Source organism: Coloeus monedula (assembly GCF_965178545.1).
Source record: "Coloeus monedula genome assembly, chromosome: 18".
NCBI lineage: Eukaryota > Metazoa > Chordata > Aves > Passeriformes > Corvidae > Coloeus > Coloeus monedula.
In genome coordinates, this window is record NC_138798.1 from 13,883,281 (window position 1) to 13,901,792 (window position 18,512).

The 18,512-nt window shown below is 58.0% G+C and overlaps 1 protein-coding gene across 2 annotated transcripts in view; it reads left to right on the top strand.

Annotated features, from left to right (window-relative positions):
* The window catches only part of NOS1 (nitric oxide synthase 1), a gene marked incomplete at its 3' end in the record, with an annotated part of 63,612 nt that overhangs the window by 7,272 nt on the left and 37,828 nt on the right, over positions 1-18,512 (top strand). The window lies entirely within an intron of this gene.

The following is an 18,512-nucleotide window of genomic DNA, read 5'->3' on the forward strand; positions in this document are numbered from 1 at the left end:
GGGATCCAGGGTGTTCCTGGTGTGTCCCACATTGACCTCCCCAGTTCACACCACTGCGGGGGAATGGACAGGTTGGGAGAGGTCGAGACAGCAAAGCTGAGTGGGATTTGCAGCTGGAGAAGCTGGGATAACTCTGGGGTAACTCTGGGATAACTCTGGGATAACTCTGGGATAACCTCTGCTGGCAGTGCCCACCTTCACACCAACAAATCCTTCGGCTCCCCTCAATCTTCCCTTCCCTGCATCCACCTGAATCGTGGTTTTCTGTGGGGTTTTTTTGGGGTTTTTGGGGCAGGGAGATGCCTGCAGGGAGAGCGGGAGGTTCAGACACCGGCTAATCCTGTTAGGAAGCCAGTGGTTATTGCAGGGCTTCCAGTGGGACCTGCTAAATGAACCGTAATTCTGTAATGAGATTTCCTTTTCCCGGCCAGACTAAATGTTCTTGGCCACTGGGAATAAGAGGTCGGGGAGAGAGGCGGGGGGAAGAAGGAAAAAAATAAAGAGAGAGCAAGAAAAAGAGGAGGGGGAGCCTGGTTCAGCCTCCTCTCTCTTGGTTTCACCGAAGGTTTGAGGAGCTCTGGTTCTTGTGGCTCATTCCTGCACCCCGGGAGACAAGCTTGGGGCCAGAGGCTGCCCTGAGATGTCCCAGGATGGGACCCTGAGAGCAGGAAAAGCACCTCTGAGGTGGTGTTATCACTCCAGAGTCTGGAGAAGGTGGGAGAGGCTTCTTAGGAAGGGGAAACAGGGAGACACGGAGAACAGCCTCTGGAGAGGCAGGGGTTTCTTTGTGGGAGAGGGGAATTAACACCGAGAGGCGTCCAAAGGGGGTTATTCTGGTTTGTAACTTCAGCAGGGAAAAGTCAGCAGCCTCCTGATGTGTGGCCATCACTCGGGGCTGGGGCAGCTCCGATCCTGTCCCGGTTCTTCCCTGGGACACCTTTGGCCCTGGAGTGAGGCAGGGCAGAGGAGAATGTGACCCCTGGCCTGGGCAAACTGTGGGGTTCAGGTGAAAATCCAGGGCAGGGATTGGGGTCAGCTCAAAGATCATCAGGACCCTAAATCCCATTCCATTCCAGACACCTTCCACCATCCCAGGCTGCTCCAAGCCCCAATGTCCAGCCTGGCCTTGGACACTGCCAGGGATCCAGGGGCAGCCACAGCTTCTCTGGGAATTCCAGCCCAGCCCCTCCTCACCTTCCCAGGGAACAATTCCTTCCCAATATTCCATCCAGCCCTGCCCTCTGGCACTGGGAAGCCATTCCCTGTGTCCTGTCCCTCCATGCCTTGTCCCCAGTCCCTCTCCAGCTCTCCTGGAGCCCCTTTGGGCCCTGCAAGGGGCTCTGAGCTCTCCCTGGAGCCTTCTCCTCTCCAGGTGAGCACCCCCAGCTCTCCCAGCCTGGCTCCAGAGCAGAGGGGCTCCAGCCCTTGGAGCAGCTCCGGGGCCTCCTCTGGACTCCTCCAGCAGCTCCAGGTCCTCCGGTGCTGGGATCCCACTGGATGCATCTCTCCCACACTCCCAGTACCGGTCCCAGTGTTGCCCCAGTGCAATCCCAGCCTCTGCCATTCCCACATCCCTCCCTCCCTCCCCCATCCGCTCGCGGGTGTCCCCAAACTTCCCAAATCCGTCTCCGAGGCGTGCGAAGGCTCCCTGGGGAGCAGAGTGGGGCTGGGAATGCTCCGTGCAGCCCGAGGAGCAGGGAGAGATCCAGCATTTCGTACCAGCCCCTTTCTTGCTCCATCCCGGTCGTGTCCGGGGTTTGTTCCTTTCCTTCCTGGTCTCTCTCGCTCGGATTTTGTCTCTCTCGGTGGCAAACAGGAGCTGTGGTTTGCCAGCCCCAGGCTGGGCTCCTCGTGCTCTGGCTGCTCCATTGGGGTGAGAGTTTGCCAGCCTCCCCCTGCTCCTGGTGGTCCCATGGAACCCCTGGGCTCTGCCTCTCATCCAGCAGCCACGTGAGGAACAACAGGGAAGTGCTGGGATATTTTTATTTTTCCCTTGGAAGTTCGGCCCCGGGGGTGCTGCGAAGCTGGGGGCTGACCCTGATCCTTTGCTTCCCATTTTTTAAATGGGAATTGGGGAGGAATTGGTTATTTTCCAGCCTTTCATGGGGCAGTGCTTGGCTGGCCTGGTTATTTGTGAGGTTGTTTTTCCCGTTTTACTGCATTTTTACCTCCAATCCCTCCCCTGGGCTGCATGGATGGGCACCTCCCAACTCCCAACTTGCCAGCCTTTTTCCAGCCCATCAGCTGCTCCTGCTGCAAAACGCCCTGGGATGAGGAGGGGAAAATAACATTGCTAAAAATAACATAACAGAAAAGAATAAAAATAAAATAACATAAAATAACATTTAAAAAAGCATAAAATAAAATGAAATGAAATAAAATGAAATAAAATAACATAACATAAAATAACATTTTAAAAAAACATGAAATGAAATGAGATAAAATAAATAACATAAAAAATGAAATAAAATAAAATAAAAAACATAAAATAACATAACATAAAATTTAAAAATAAATAAAATAACATAAAATAACATAACATAAAATAACATTTTAAAAACCCACAAAATAAAATGAAATGAAATAAAATAAATAACATTAAAAAATAAAATAAAATAAAAAACATAAAATAACATAACGTAAAATTTAAAAATAAAAAAAATAACATAAAATAAAATAATAAAATTAAATTAAAAATGGAGTGGTTTGGATGCTGGCTCTCCTGAGCACCTCTCCTCCCTCCTGTTCCTGATTCTTCCAGAAAAACATTGTGGGGCTGGGTCTGTCCAGCCTGTGGGGCTCCACCCTCCCACCCAGGCTTTTCCCCAGGAATATCCCAGCCTGGAATGAGCCATCCCCAAGAGCTGGAGGGCGTTAAGGTGCAAGGAAAGCCTGGAAATGAAACCAAGTGGGGGCCCTGCCGTGTTTTCCTGGCATGGAGAGCCAGGATATCCCAGGATTCCACCTCCTCCCGCGGCGAACTGACCCGGATCCAGGTCCGGGCAGTGGGATCGGGGAGATCTGTGCGTGCCCAGCATGGAGTCATGGAATGATTTGGGATGGGAGGAACCTCACAGCTCATCCCGTTCCACCCACCCTTTGCTATCCCGGGGTGCTCCAAGCCCCGTCCAGCCTGGCCTTGGTCACTTCCAGGGATCAGGAATGCTCTCCCTGCCTAGGATTTATCCATGGCTGGAGGAAAACATCTTTTAGTCTCCCCCAAAAGCAGCTGTTTGGAATTTCTGGGCAGCACTTCCACCCTTGGTGGAGTTGCCACCACCCTCCGGATGTATCCAGAGGGGGAAATCCTCCGGATTTTAAACACAGGCACAATCTCCCTTCTCCAACAGCACCAAGATTTTGGAAGGTTTTGGGGAACTTTCTTTTTGGGGATCCCTTTGATGTCCCTTTCCTATGGGAGCAGGGTGCATCCAGCCGGGCTTTATCCCTCTGCCTCATCCTGACAAATCCCACTAAATTCAATGGGAGACCTCAGAAATAGGATGGGTTTGGGAGCTGTGGGAAGAGGGTGGCTGGAATGGGCGGGATAACTACAGGGAGCTGCGATTTGGGCTGAAATCCACCCGTGGGATCTCACAAGGGCATGTCAGGGATGCTTTGGACAAAATCTCCATCCACCTCATTAGAGATCCCAACCCTGCACAGGGATGGGGTGCCCAGTGCTGGAGGGGCTCCCGGGGTGACCCCAGTGAGCTGCTGAGCCCCAGTTCCCCCCCATAACTGGGACCAGTCCTGCTCCCAGGAGTGTGGAGTCCCGGGGGCTGCACATGGGGCAGGATTTGGCTGTTGAACCTCTCCCAGGTGAGCCCCTGAGCTGTGCCTGGAGGTGGCCAAAAAGCCGAATGCTGAGTTTTAAAATCTTTTTTGGGGCCTGGCGTATCCAAACCTGCTGCTGGGGCTCCGTGCCGAGCTCTCCTGGCCGGGCTGGCGTTTGTTGGCTCAAAGCAGAGTGGGTTGGGACAGGGTTTCCTTCTCTTGGCTGGGAAGGAGCTGTTAAACACCTTCAGATTCCAGCAGTTTCAGTATCCCATAAAAGCTGTGCCAGAAATAAATCCAAATTCCTGGAACAGCACCTGCAAACCTCTCCTCAGTTGGTGGGAAGGCTGAGCAGAGGGTTTTTGTCAGGTTTGGGGAAGAAAAGGGGGGAATTCCCACAGCTTTGTCTCTTGAGTTCTTGTTTGTCCCCCTTTTTTTTTGGGATTTGGGCTGGGAAAGATCCACGGCAGCTGTTTGGAATCAGCCAAACGGGGCTGAGTTAGAGGTGAGCCTCACTCAAGGCTTTTTTGTTGTTATTGTCATTATTATTATTATTTTGCTGGGCTGTATTTGGGGCTGGGATTCACCTTCCCCCCTGTCACCTTCTCCTTGCTCTTTGCTGCTCCGTCCCGGCTGGAAGAAGCCAGGATATGGAATCATGGAATGGTTTGGGTGGGAAGGGACCTTAAAGCCCACCTCATTCCCATGGGCAGGGACACCTCCCACCATCCCAGGGTGCTCCGACCTGGCCTTGGACACTGCCAGGGATCCAGGGGCAGCCACAGCTGCTCTGGGAATTCCATCCCAGCGCCTCCCCACCCTCGCAGGGAACAATTCCTTCCCAAAATCCCACCTAACCCTGCCCTCAGGAGGGGCTCACCGCTCTCTCCTCCCTGTGGGGTGCCTGAATTCCCTGTTTTTTTGAGGTGGGAGCAGGGAACTGGAGCCTCCTCCCACCCCCACCCTGCGGGGCGGCACCGAGGGGCTTTGCTGCTGCGGGGTGGATTATTTTTGTCCTATTATTTTTGCCTCCTTGCTCCTCTTTAGAAACGAAGGACTCGGCAGCAGCTGTTCCCGTGCTTTTGGGTTTGCTTTGTGCTGGTTTTTGCAGCGAGGGCTGTGCAGATTTGCCTTACCAGGCTCGTCAGGCTGCTCCAGCCCTCGCCTCTCCTCCCCGGCCCTTTTTACCCACAGCCCCGGCTGACGCAGGGCCCTTTCCTGCGCTCGTCACCACCCACCCCGAGGTCCTCCAGTGAGAACTTTTCACTTCAGATTAAGGATTCGGAGCTTTTCAAAAGAGTCTTTAACCTACAGCCTTCAGAAATGTGTCACCTCATTGGGAAAAAAAACCCCACTAATTTAAATCTCTAAATTTACTGTTTAAGGTTGACTCGAGAGTGATTTTCCTGGTTTGCAACTATGCCAAGAACGGATCTAAAGGTTCAAAGGGGCCGATCGGGGGGCCCGATCCCACTGGAAAAGGAGCGGGCTGGAAATAGGGACTCAGATGGCACAAAATCCTGGGAACTGGCTGGTTTTAGCTGGCTTTAATGATCTCGATTCTGCTGATTCCAGTGGAGCCGCGGAGCTCTGCTGCTGCTGCTGCTGCTGCGAAGCATCTGCCCCGAAATTCCAGCTGCTGGGGATGGCTCAGCTCACACACTCGTGCTTCAAAACAGGGTTTGCATCTGAATAACCCAGGAGTGTCTCGAGCCCCTTTTCAGGCTGCCAGGCGAGGTTTTAAAGCAGGGTTTTTAAAAAATCTAAATTACACCCCGGGTTTACAAGGAGTCCTTGAACTTTGGGGCGTTTGTCAGCCCTTCAGCGCGTCCTTAAAATGATAATGAGAGCAGTTTGGGTTTTGATGGGAAGGTGGTGGGGCTTGGGGCTGGAGGAAATGTGATTTTGAAGGGAGAGGGTTCATATTTTGAAGTAGAATTTTAAAAGAAACGCGAGGGAAGACAGACGGGTCCTTCCCCGCCCTGTAACAGCGATGAAACATGAATTCATCCCCCTGGAATTTCTTGTTTGTGTGCTCCCATAATCTCATTTCTTTGGTGTCTGTATGAAGCTCGAGATAGTTGAATGCCAGGAGCCAAATTCTCTCGGACTAATATCTTTTTATTAGATTTGCTGCATGCGTGTGCGCCCACGTGTGAGAGAGAGAGATCGCCCTTCATCGCCCACCTCGTGCCCTCGGCAGGGGGAGAGGAGCTCCCGAGGAATCCTTCCAGCACCGTTTCCCAACTCTGACCCCCCAGGGCGGCGAGGTTTGGGACATAAAACTGGCTTTTGGTGGTTTTTGCAGGTGTCTTGTTGGATACTGGGCTTTGTGCTGGGAGATTTCTCGTTGTCACAGCTCCGCCTGGTCGCAGAGGGCTGTGACAGCTTCTGGAAGTGGGGGACAAAGAGCTCCCACCCCAAAAATGTCACGGGGATGGAGAAGCTGGGAGCTGGCCCCGGGATGTTTCAAAAGCGAGCTGCCCTGGCCGTGAACTCCCAGGTTTTAAGGATTTGATCAAAGCCCAGTTTTGCTCCAAACCTGGCTTTGATGAACCCCCGACCTTTGCCCCGTGCAGGGGGGACGATGCCAGAGAATCCCCCGAGCCCGCAAAGAGGGGATTGCGGAGGGGCCAGCGGCTCCCACCCGTGGTGACGGTCACAGCAACCGTTCCCCAGCCCGGCAGAGCGCCCGGGACTTCCCAGGCTGTGCCGGGGGCTGGGGAAAAGGAAAGAGCGAAGGCTCACTGCCACCTCCAGGCAAAGCCCAGCATCGGCGCTCGCTCTAAACTGGAGCACAGACAGACAATCCTGGGATTTGTCCCAAATCGCCGCATTGGCAGTGCCAGACCCCCCATCAGCTGGTGCGCGCGTGTGCGCGCGGTTCCGCGGCTCCGAAAGCTTTAGTACAAATATGTTCAGCCCTTGCTTTAGTCCGCGGGCTTTAATCCCCCGCACGCATTTCCAGCCGCGTGGAAATAGCAGCCCAGTAACTCCCGAGCCGCGGCTGCCGGGGAGATTGTGTGTGTGATCCGTGCCGAGGCCACGGGTTCCTGAGGATCTTAGGGACAGCCGAGCATCCTGAGCGGCACATTCCCGGCGGATCCCAGCGGGCTGGGAGCTCCGGCTGAGGGATCCAGCTCCAGCTCCTCGGCACGGTCCCCAGAGAGAGGTGGGTGAGGGAGAAGGGCGGCAGGAGAGGGGGAAGAGCGAGATTGGCGGGGTGGGAAGGAAACTTGGGCGTTAAATGCTGGGTTTATGTTTGGTTTCTATCCCTAACCTCTGGCAGCTTATGGCCGGCAGCGAGCGGCGCTGAGCGGCTTCCAGAGGAGAGGGGGAACCGGGCAGCAGCGCTGTGAGGGGCAGGGAGGCGGCTCTTTCCTCTCCCGAGCAGTTTTGGGGGACAACTCGCCAGGCAGCGCCGCTTGAATTTGCTCCCAGCTGTGGGAAAGGGGGAAGCAACTTGTATGGACGGGACTGGCTCGACTGGGCTGGGAATGGGGGGGCTTCTCCAGAGCTGGGGGCTGCTCCCTGGGGCTGCCCAAGGGGGATGAGGCGGGACGACAGGGACACGTTCCCTGGGGAGAAATCCTGTCCCCAGGCGCTTTTTGCTGGAGGGAGGAAGGTGCAGCCCTTTGCTGTGGCACCGGCAGCCGTGTCGGGAAGGGGCTCGCTGGTGCGGGTGTGCTGGGGAGGGGCTCGCTCCACCTTCCCCATTCGCAGCCCAACCTCTGCCTCCTCAGTTGTTTATGAGCCTCCAAGCCTTCCCTTCCCGGCTGACTCACGGCTTCCAGCTGGAGGGAAAGGCTACCTGGGGCTCCTCCCTGGCGCAGGGGGAGCACAGGACACGCACAGGCCGCCGGCTCCCTTCCAGCAGGGACACTTCGCTCCTGGCTCACCCGGATTTCCGGGCAGCAGCAAAGCTCCAGATGATCCCAAACCGAGCGTTGTCCCACTCGGTTTCCCGGGGGGAAGGAGGCGCTGCCGTTCCCTGTGGGGATGTGGCCCAGGGATGAGCAGGGCTCTGTTCCCTGGGATTCTGGGTTGGTTCTTGGGCTGGGATCCCGCCGAGGGTGGTTGGGTGGGAGAGCTGCGCTTCCAAAGCCGTGTCCGGAGCGGCACAGGGAGCTCCGCTGCCCTGGGTCAGCGCTTGGCTTCCTCTGATGGATCTGCCTCGCTGGCAGGAGGAGCAGGAGGTGCTGGTGGCCGGAGCCCGTGCCGTGTGTTGGGGTGGCTTTGGCGGTGCAGAGTCCCCTCAAACAGGCGACATCACAGGCACCAGCCCTGCGTGCGCCTGCATCCGCCCGCACCCCTATCCCAGGAAGACTGCTCCAGCCTCCCTGACCATCACCAGCCCACAGCGCCCTGCAGCTCTAAGGCTCCGAGCTGTGAGCTCTGGAAGGAGAAGGGTTTGGGCTTTTCCCAGCCCAGGCTGAGCTGCCCATTGCCAGCCTGCGCCTGGGTCACGAAGTCCTTTGTCACCGGTGTGTGCCCACTCCTCGCTGCCCGGGGCAGCGTTCCCTGCCCGGTGGATCAGAGCAGATGTCCCTGCTCTTAGATGAGTCCTCCTGGCCCTAAATAGGCAGGATCGCGTTTTCATTAGCCCCAGACAGTGCTACAGCCTGGTCTCTGTGAGGAGGGGCGGAACGGGGGAGGCAGCCCCGGTTCCGCTGCTGCGTTTGCCCGTCCTCTCCACCTCTGCACAGCTCCTGGTGCGCCGGGCAGGAGCGGGGCCGCTCCGTTCCCCCCTCGCCGTGGGAAGTTCTGTAATTGGATCGCCCGCTGTGCCGTGTGTTGTTTGCCTGCCTCTGCTGAGGCGCTGGGGCTGCCCGGGCTGGGTGGCACCGGAGCTGCCGGGCGCCCACGGGCTGGGCGTCTTCACCAGGCTCAGGACACCTCTCCCTGCTCCAGTGGGAGCTGTCTCCTGGGTTTGGGAGGAGGCTGGAAACAGGTGAAGCTCACACCCCTGCCCGAGAGCCCGCTCGGTTTATATAATATTATATATCTATAATTGTGTGTTTGTTGTTGCCATGGGAATGAGCACAATCGCAAAGGCTCGAGACTGATGTCAAGCCTGGGTCTGCTCTGGGCCGTGCTGGGGGCAGATAAAGAGTCAGGAGGGGAAATGGGGTGAGGAGACCCTTTGTTCTCTGCCCCGTGTGCAGCCCAGGGGCAGCTCCGGCAGCTGAGGCTGTCCCAGAGCCGCCTGGATCCGGGCTGGGACGATCCCAAAGGAATGGTGGTGTGTGCCCTGGGCACCGAGCAGCCACGGGGGGCTTCCTGCTGGCAGGAAAAGAGGGGGGTTTTCTGCAGCATAACTTGCCTGGGAGCAGGAATGTGGGGGGCTGCAGCAGGGCTGGGCAGGGACCTGGGGACCTCTCAGCCCCTCCGTTCCCCCCGGGGCAGGCAGAGCCCCCCACTCGCCCGGGGCAGGCTGAGTCAGGCCCGCGGGGGGTGAAGCGGAGCCTGCGAGCAACAAGTGGGGCCCGGGGGGTGTCTCTGAGCTCTTTAATTGGTGGGGGAGTTCGGGGGGAGGTGGGCGATGCTCCCCGGCAAGGGAAGGGAGGGAGGGAGGGGGAAGAAAAGCCCCGCTGGAAATGAGGTTATATAAAAGATGTATGATTTGGAGAGCAGAGTGGCTCCTAATGAGGGCTGCACCGGCTCGCTCCACACCCATAAAAACCCTGGTTGGACGTCAAAGCGGATTCGTTTCGGTGATGCTGGGATAAAGGGGCGCAGCGAGGACTGGCTCCCCCCCTGCCAGCCCTGCCGAGCCCAGCGCCGCGCCGGGCTCCGTCCGTGCCGAGCCGCCGGGAGCGATGCGGGGCCGGCCGCGGGGCCGGGGCCGGGCACGGCTCCTCTCCGCCGCACGGTAGGTGCCCCCCAGCCCCGCGCCGGGCGCCGCTTCTCCGGGAAACTTTGCAGGGGCTGCGGGACCGTGCGCCCCGTCGGAAGCGCCGCCGCCGCCTCCGGGCACCGGGGCCTCGCCGCTCCGCCGTGCCCTTGGCCGGGGGAAGGGGAGGCACAGCGGGACCCCAGCCCTGCCGGTGCGGGCAGCCGGGCTCTGCGGAGCGGGGCACACGCGTGGGACCTGCCCGGTGAAAGCCGCTTTGCTGCTCCGGGTGGCCGCGCCGAGACGCGGCTCCCACTCGCCCGCCACCCCCGGGACACGCTGCGGGTGTCCCCCCCGGTCCCTCAGCACCCCGCAAAGTTCCTCCAGCGCCTCCGCGTCCGGCTCGCCCCGTGGCCTCGCTGAGCCGGCTGCGGGAACCAGAGCCTCCCTCCCCCGCAACTCGGAGCAGCAAGTTGGGATGGGGCGAGGGGGCTGCACCGGCGGAGGGCACACGGTGTGCCCGGGCCGGGGGAGGGCAGGCAGGGACACGGGGACGGAGTGCGGGCGTGGCAGGCGGGCAGCGAGCCCGGGTCAGCGGGCACTTTGCCCGGGGAGGGCAGCGAACGGGGCCGGGGCGGGCGGGCGCCGGGAGCGGCGGTTTTCCGAAGTGGGGTTAGCAGGGGCGTTTATGGGCAGGACAAGGGGGCAGCTTCCCCAGAATTTCCGCCTGCCGGGGTGGAGGGCAGTTTTCCCCGGGGATGCCGTTTCCCGGGAGAAGGCGGTTTGGGGGCGGGGGGCATTGTCCCGGGGCAGCGGCGGTGTCCCGGGGGGATGAGCCGCTCTCCCCGCCTCGCCAGAGCTGTCCCGGGTGCTGAACGCTGCGGCCGCCGCCGCCCGCCCCGAGCGCCGCGGCCCTCGAGCCTCCGGACCCCGACGGGGAGGGCTTGGGATTGCAGATGCCACCAAGCCCCGTGCTGGGCTGGGGAGTGGCTCACGCCACGTCCTGCCCTCGCTGTTTGCCCTGTCCCTCGGGGCCGGGATGTGCCAGCTGTCCCCAGGGTGTCCCCGCTGTCCCCGGGGCGCTGGGGTGGAAGCAAGACCCCCATTCAGCCCGGGGGGCGGGGAAGAGAGTCCCCAGCGAGGCTCCAGCCCTCGGGGTGTCCTCTTGATGGCTGGGTCCTGTCCTTTAGGGAGAGCGGGGACTCAGTCTGGATCTTCCCCCTTCCCTCTGCCCGCCTGCACACCAAGGTCGCTCTGGATGAGCCGGGAATGCGGGCGGGAGCTGTTGCCGCAGGGATCAGAGGCGACGAACCCCGCTCGCCCTGCGGCTGCCTCGGCTGGGTTTGCAGCCGAAAGCCTTTGGTTCTCACTGGCAAAGCAGAGGGAAAAGAGATCTTTGTGCAGGCACATCTGGAACAGCTGGTGCCGGGGTGGGTGTGCGCTGCCCCGTCCTGCGCCGGGTCCCTGCCTCGGCTCCCCGGGCACCCACAGCCCAGGCGCGGACATTTTCTCCCAACGCTTCCAAGTTATGACTGTCGGGAGGAAATTCTGGCAGGCGACTTGACAACGCTCTGCCGAGTCCCCGAGGAGAGGATCCGCCTCTCACCGAGATGGAGGGGAAGCGTCTCCTTCCTTCCTTCCCGGGGGAGCAGGGGCTGTCTGGCACGGGAGACGGGGAGATCGCAGGGGCAGCTGCAGCGGCCGGGGGCTCGGCTGCTTTAAACACCAGCTCCTCTTCCTCACCCACATTCCCGAGTGCCAGTGGCTCTGGCAGACAGGAATCTACAGGGATGATCACACAGACGCTGCAGGGAGGCTTTGGGAGCAGGGGGGAAATCACTCACCCGGCAATTTCTACCCGCACCTTTTGTCGGTTATCATTTTCTGTTCAAGGTCTCCGGTGGGGAAGCCTTATTTAAAGAATTCAGGTTTGCATCAGCGATTTCCTCCTCCCTCTCTTTCCTCCCAGCTTGTGTTTCCCAGAATATTTCCTTAAAGACGCCACAAACTCAGGCACAGACTCTGCAGTTCTGAAACGCGCCGATGTTTGCAAACAAACTCCCGGTGCGGAGCCGCTTCCCCCGCGGCCGTGGGGTTGGAGGGGGCAATTCCCTACTCCCGCTCTGGGAGAGGCATCACCCCCCCTCTGGAGCCCAGGAGAGGGACAATTCCTGGTGCCCTCTGGATTCTGCTTATTCCCTCTGCCAGCACGAAGGCCGTGAGGGAGAGGCCATCTTAGGCAGAGGGGTTTGGGCTGAATCCTCCTTGGAATCCTCACTTGGAATTAACGTTGTGTGGCCGCTCATGGGGAGGGCTTGGTCCTCCCTCGCCCTCGGGGCCATTTTGGCCCTGTCAGATCTTTCCTCCCTCCCTCCCCCGCCCCGCTGCTTTGCTTGTGTATTTTGTCTTTTCCGTTTCAGTGGTGTGTCTGTACAAAGGCTTAGGAAATCTGCCAGATTCCCTAAATCAGTGCCTGAAAACAACTATTTTTAGTAACTGATAAGTCACATGAGCTCAGCTCGCACAGATTAGCATTTACCTTTCCCGAGTAACGAGGATATTGTTTGATACTTGTTGATACCATAAAATTTTCCCTAAAGATACCCAGCCCCGATAACGAGGAGCCGGCTTGGAGAGGCGGCTCCGAGCGGAGCTCAGATGCCTTTGTTCTACTCCCACTGCTCTGGTCGGTCGTATCTGTGCATTCAATCAAATCTATAGATGCAATCTGATCCCTCCAAAAATAAATGTATTGTGTCCTGAAGAGGCCTGGGAGCCACTGTCTGGCTGAGGCTGGATAAATCACGCTCGTTCCAAATGAGCCCTGATGGGCCGTGTGTGATAAGGGACCCTGGGCTGTCACCCTCCGTGGGGTCTGCCTCGGGATGTGGCTGTGGGAAGCCCAGATGTCACCAGGATGGTGGCTCTGGATGTGGAGCGCAGAAAGCTGCGGGTTCTGTGTGTGTCCCTATGAAAACGGGGGCAATGGTGCCAAGGAGACGCTTTCCGTGGCTTCTCCTCTCCGTGACGATCCCGAAATGATAACGAGATCTAGCAATGCCCTTCTAGGGGAGGCTTGTCTTAATCCCATTTTCCAGAGTTTCAGGCTTGTGTTTTCAGACGTGCTGGAAACGTGCGGCTCTTCCCGGCTTTCAAAAGCAGGGGAGCCCAGTGTTTTCCGAGCAGGGATTATCCTTTGTCCCCAAGGGGCAGCAAAGTGGAGCAGCACGGCTACATCTGGGACACCTCCCAGCTGGCCCTGGGGTGACAGCCTGCCCCAAATGGCAGCCGTGAGGAGCAGGGGCTGGGGCAACCAGAATCCTCTCTCGTGGCACAGGGAAAAGCTGTTTTAGGATAGGGGCTGGGGCTGCTGCGGCCAAAGGAGCTGTCCCATGGGGAAAGGGAAAACCCCCTGGTGGGGTGAGGATGATGTGGCTGCTGCTGCTTCCGAGGAACGGCCTCTCTCCCACTGGCAGCCCCTTTAGCAAAATCCAGGAGGCAGAAAATTCCACATTGTCTCCCCACCTGAATCCTGCCGGAATTAGAGTCAGAGCCCTTGTAGGACAAGGAACGGGTCCCAGGAGGCCCCTGGAGAACTTCGCCACCGTGGTTGGTACTATGGCAACAAGTGCTAGTGCAAAGCATGGACAGGAACTCGGGGGAACAAATCGTCCTCGATTTTCCCCTGGCACATCCCTGAGGATGCCGAGGCAAAGAGGGCGAGGGCTCTGCCTTGGCTGCGTGTGCTGGATCCATCCGTGGGGGAAGGAGGAATCCCGCACCGTCCCGCGTTGGAGAGGGGTGGTGACCACGCTCAGAAAATCCCAGAGCTGTCTCAGGGGCAGAATTCCACCGGGATCTGGCTGGGGATTGGGGGCTTGTGCTGTAGGGAGCCCGATCTTCTCCCAAGGGTTTTAACCAGGGACATGAGTCACTCCTTAGAAAACCAGTGGCAATAGGATTTGCTGGAAAATTTAATGCCGTGCAAGAAGGATTTTGGGGTGTCAGCAGCAAAGGAGGGGACGTGAGTAGCTGAAAAGATCCAGGAGTTTATTCCTGGATGGACTTGGAGCTGGGAGCTCCGTCCCTGACTTTATTGATGCCGGCTGGCAGCTCCGGAGCTATTACAGCTCCAGCCAACCTGCTGTGATTTTTAAATTTTCTTTCTCTTTGTTTTTTTCCTAAATGGAGCCCCAATTCCCCTCTCGTGCTGCGATTGGATTGCCAGACCATCCATCAAGTGCCATTTTCTCATTTATTTCCTCCCTACCTATTTTGTCTTCCAGGACAAAGTGGCGGTGTGTTAACACTGCTCCAATTTGTCACACCGGAGTCACTGGTGTAATTCTCAGCCTCTCAGAAAATTGATGGTGGCAGAATCGAGGTTTTACAGATGGGCCAAGCCCTAATAAGAACATCAGTTTGAGATGGGGCGAGTGGCAGAATTGACGCTTTTATCTAAATTCCGTTGGAGCCGCACACCGCAGGAGCCGGGAAAATATTGCAGGAAACAGCAAAAGAGGAATGGCAGGCGTGGTGCAGAAATCTGCTCAGCCCTGAACTCCAAATTACAACAAAACCCCGGTTCTGGCAGCTAAAAAAAAGGGGGATTTTTGTCAACACAGTTGTCTTGGCAACATTAAAATGCATATCGGGCGGTTCTGCTCGGGTTGTGTTGGATGGGGCGAAGGGGAGTGGGGTGAGGGGGGCTCCAGTAAATCACAGGGAAGTTTTGGGGTGGCTCTGCCTCCTCCAATGCTCCATGGTTAGGAGTGTTCAGGATGCTGGTCCGAATGGGATGGGATAGGATTGGATAAAATAGGGTGTTTTTGTTGGAAGGGATGTACAGTGATCATTTCAGCTGCCTGGAAATTCCAGTGGCTGCTGTGCCAGCAGGGCTGGGCTTTCCTTGGCTGTTTCACTCTCTGGAGAGGGGATGGACACCGAACCATCCCAGGAGCTGGGTAAAGGTACAGGTCCTGGCACTTTGGGGCAGCTTTGTCCCCACAATGTGGCCATGAGCAAAGAGCAGTGGTTTGTTTTCCAGTTTGTTTCCCTGATTAGAGGCCGATGAAGCCTCTCGGGGACTGGCCGTGGATTTATTTCCACCAGAAGCAAGGATTTATTTGATTAACTGCCCTTCCTGGAGGAACAGGGATGGTTTTGGTGGAGACATGAGGGGGTCTCCAGGGTGGAGGCCTTGGCATTGCATCCCTTTGGCAGAGTCCTTGCGGAACCAGCTGGTGTCCAGCTCAGGTCAGCGGGCACTGGCACCGGGGCGGTGCGCAGATGGCAAAGTGCCTCGTTCCGGTCACTCCTGGGTGGAAATCAGGTTTATTGGGGGCAAAGTCACAGCCCAGCTGGAATAATGATTCCCAGCCAGATGGGAATGGGAAGGGAGAAGCAGAGCCATTGTTTGGCTTCGAAGGGAAAAGGTGCTCGCCCATCCTGGGTGGATTTTGGGAGGGCTGGGGGGAGGTGGATAATTAGAGAGCGCTGGAGGAACATTGTGGGTTCCCAGGATTAAAAGGCCACGACAAGGGTACACCAGGCGGGGATGGAGCACGGAACTGCTGGCACCGGCGAGCTGCCTGCCAGGGAATCACTGGAATGCTCCATTTTCGGCGGCGCAGCCACACAGGTTTACAGGAACTGTGCATATGTTGCATCCCAGCGCTCCTCATCCCATCCACCGATGCTCCGTGGGTCGTAAAAATCAAATGGGCATAAATCCATCAGCGCCGGGGTTCTTCCTCGAGCGCTATAAATCCCACGAAAACTAATTAAAGAGGACAATGGTGCCCATTTAAAGCTGGCACGCGGATCCAGGAGCCATTATCACCGGGAAAACAGGGCTCCAAATGGACTCGTGAGGCCGAGGGCAGCCCGGGTGGCTGCGGCGAGGGGCTGGCGTTGGGCACGGCCCAGCCTGGCACAGCCTGGCAGAACAAGGAGATTGTGTTAAAGCCCCCAGGACTGATTTCTCCTCCACTTCGCCTTGGAAATCAAATCATCCCATTAACCTTTGTGCCGAAGTTTGTTCTTGGAATGTTGTCTGGCAGCTCAAGGAGCTTCTCGTGGGGTTAGTTTGTCGCTGCTGGAGGGGAGCCTGCTCTGCTGCTCTTCCCTGAAAGCCTCCACAGGAGGGATGTTCCCAGGAATCGGTGTCGGGATCGGGGTTCAGGCTTGCCTGGGGTGCTGCCCCTCTGCAGGGTTTGTTGCTCTCCCATCGCTTGAGTGGGATTTGTGCTTTGGAAAGGGCAGGGAAACTGAGGCAGGGGTGGGATGGCACCATCCCTGGAGGTTTACTCCAGCAGGGTGTCCCAACAGGGAGCTGAGCCCGGCTTTGCCGATGGATTTGCCATCTCCTGGCTGTCCTTTGGGGTCAAATAAGTGTTCTCACCCCAGTGAAACCTCCTTCAGTGCGCTCCTCTCACTGTTTTAAGGAGTTAGACCTGACATCTCCAGCAGCTTTCAATGTCTGACCCGGCTCTGGGGTCCATAACTCAGAGTCCTCGTGGTTCTGGGAGGGAGATCTGGGAAAATGTGGGCTCCCAGAGCCCAGCACAGCTCAGCCCCCCACAGGGTTGAACTGTCTGGGTTCCATCCAAGCATGGCCCCTCTGGAATCACACCTGGGACATGCCAGGAGCTGGGATGGGAGAGCCTCGACCCTCACTGGGGGAGTCTTCCGAGCGCTCCCAGGTGCGTCCCACCTCCCTGAACTTCTCCCTCTCCCTCCTCTCTCCAGTCTGAGTTTGTGCAAGACTTTCCAGCTGGAAAATAATCCGACTCAACGATCTTAAGATAATTGTCCAACGTAAATGATGCCATGATTCTGCGAAAATCCTTATCCAGCTATTCCCTAAAGGAGCAGGAGGCTGAGGGGCTTAGAGCCCCTGGCTGTCCTCACTCTCCTTGCCTGTCCCTCTCTTTTCTGGCCCTTTTCTGGCCTTCCTGACTCTTAGGAGCAGCAGGGAAAAAGGACAAATCCCTGGATGGGTGCTGACGTAGCACTTAAAATCTGCTTTTTTCTTCTCATCCCTTTTGTAAGGAATGCTGAGGTGTTGGTGGGTTTGGGGACAGGGAACAATGAGCACCTGGAAGTGCCGGTGTTCCCTGGGACTGCAGGGACACACAAATGACAAGCTTTTCCCTGGAAATAGCTGGGAATGATCCTGGTGGGAGAAGAGCAAGGCACTGAACGCCGGGGTTCCGCAGCTCTTTCCAGCGAGCCGAGTAAGTCCCTCTGTAAGGTCGAGCAGGGCTGAAGGACATCCGTGGTCCCCTCCAGCTGTGCAGCATCTGCCCGTGTGCGCGGCTAGGAACGCCTGGCGGTGACGGGGACCCGTGCCAGGCCGTGCCCACGAGGGCTGTGCCCCCTGGGACGGGCACGATGCGGGCACAGACCTCGCCCAGGGTGAGGAATTCCGGAGCGCTGCGCTGCCGGTGGCGAATCCCGGGCAAAGAGCGGGGCTGGCCCGCCGCAGGAAGCTGGCATTCCATGCTCCCGTGGAGCTCCGGCTGCTTCCAAAGCCACCTTTGTCCCCACCTCGGCGTCGGGCGAGGCGTTGGGAATGAGTTTCTGTGTGACTCAGTGCCGTGCCTGCGCGTCAGGGTGGCGGTCACCTTGCGGCGGGGCTGGGGGAGTGGGGTCAGGAAAATCAGACCCTGGCAGGGAGGAGGGGGCTGCTCCTGTCATTCCCAAAGAGCCTGGGAAAGAGGGGAAGACTCGGCTGGGGTCTCTCCGTGCAAGCGGGGTCGGGAATGGGAGGGGATGGAGGGGTGGGGTGGAAGGAAAGGGACAGGATCTGTCGGGTAGAAGCAAATTCCCGCTTTCCTCCCCAAAGCGGGACCCTCCCTATCCTGCTCCTGCTGCCCGAGCCCTGGGAGGGGGCACAGCCCATCCCGGGGTCCTGATCCAGTGTCGTTTGCAGCAAGTAGCCTGGCAATTAGGGCGTTAATTAGCTCTTGACGCTGTGACTCGGTGGCATTTAACCCTTTTCAAGCTGCTGCTGCTGCTCTGCGGGGCCAAGTCACAGCAGGGGAAGGGCCGCAGGGGTTAAACCCATGGGTTTGGGGTATGGATCTCAAATTGTTTTATTCCTACCTCGCCGGTAAAAAGCCCAGCCTGGGGTGAGCAGCATTCCTCACATGGGGATTAAAGTGCCCAAGTGGCGCTGGTGTCACCGCCCTGCTCCTCAGATCCCCGTTTGTCCCATGCGGGAGCTGGAGGGAGAGCGGGGCTGAAGCTGCAGATGCTGCCCTGAATGCGGGCAGAGAGAAGAGCTTTCCTTGCCATGTCAGTGCCTCCAGCAGACCAAGTTCCCTCTGTTCTCTGCCCAAAACTCAGACTTAAAAAAGAAAAGAAGGTGCTGGCTCGATGCAAAGTGTCAGGGCACAGTCCTGGAGAGAGAAACGTTCTCCAGAGCATCTGAGAAACGCGAGGGGAGCGCGGGGAGGGCTCGCGAGCAGAAGTGATGGAAGCCGAGCGTGGCCGGGTAGGAACAAGGGTCCCATCAGGAGTCAATGGGATGTGACTCCCCGAGCCCTGCAGGGCTGTTCACAGCCGTGCCCAGCTGCACGGGGCTCTCCCGAGGGCAAGATGAACTCCCTGCGTGTTCTCCACGCCATGGTTTCCCTCCGCTGAAGCAGTTGGTGTGGGAACAGTTCGGAGCCGGATGGCGGGGCTGGGCCCGGGGGAGTGCGAGCGATGCCTCCTTCTCCCCGTGCCAGGCTGGAAATATGGGGAGAGGAGGAGCTGGGCGGTGATCCCTGCAGCCAGCCTTAAAAGCAGTTGCCTTTGGAAGTGTTTTCCTAACTCAGAGGGAGCTGAGAGGCCTCTTCCACTCCCTCGTTCTGCTCGTGGCTGCTGCTCCTGCTCCTGAAGCCACCTCGGAGTG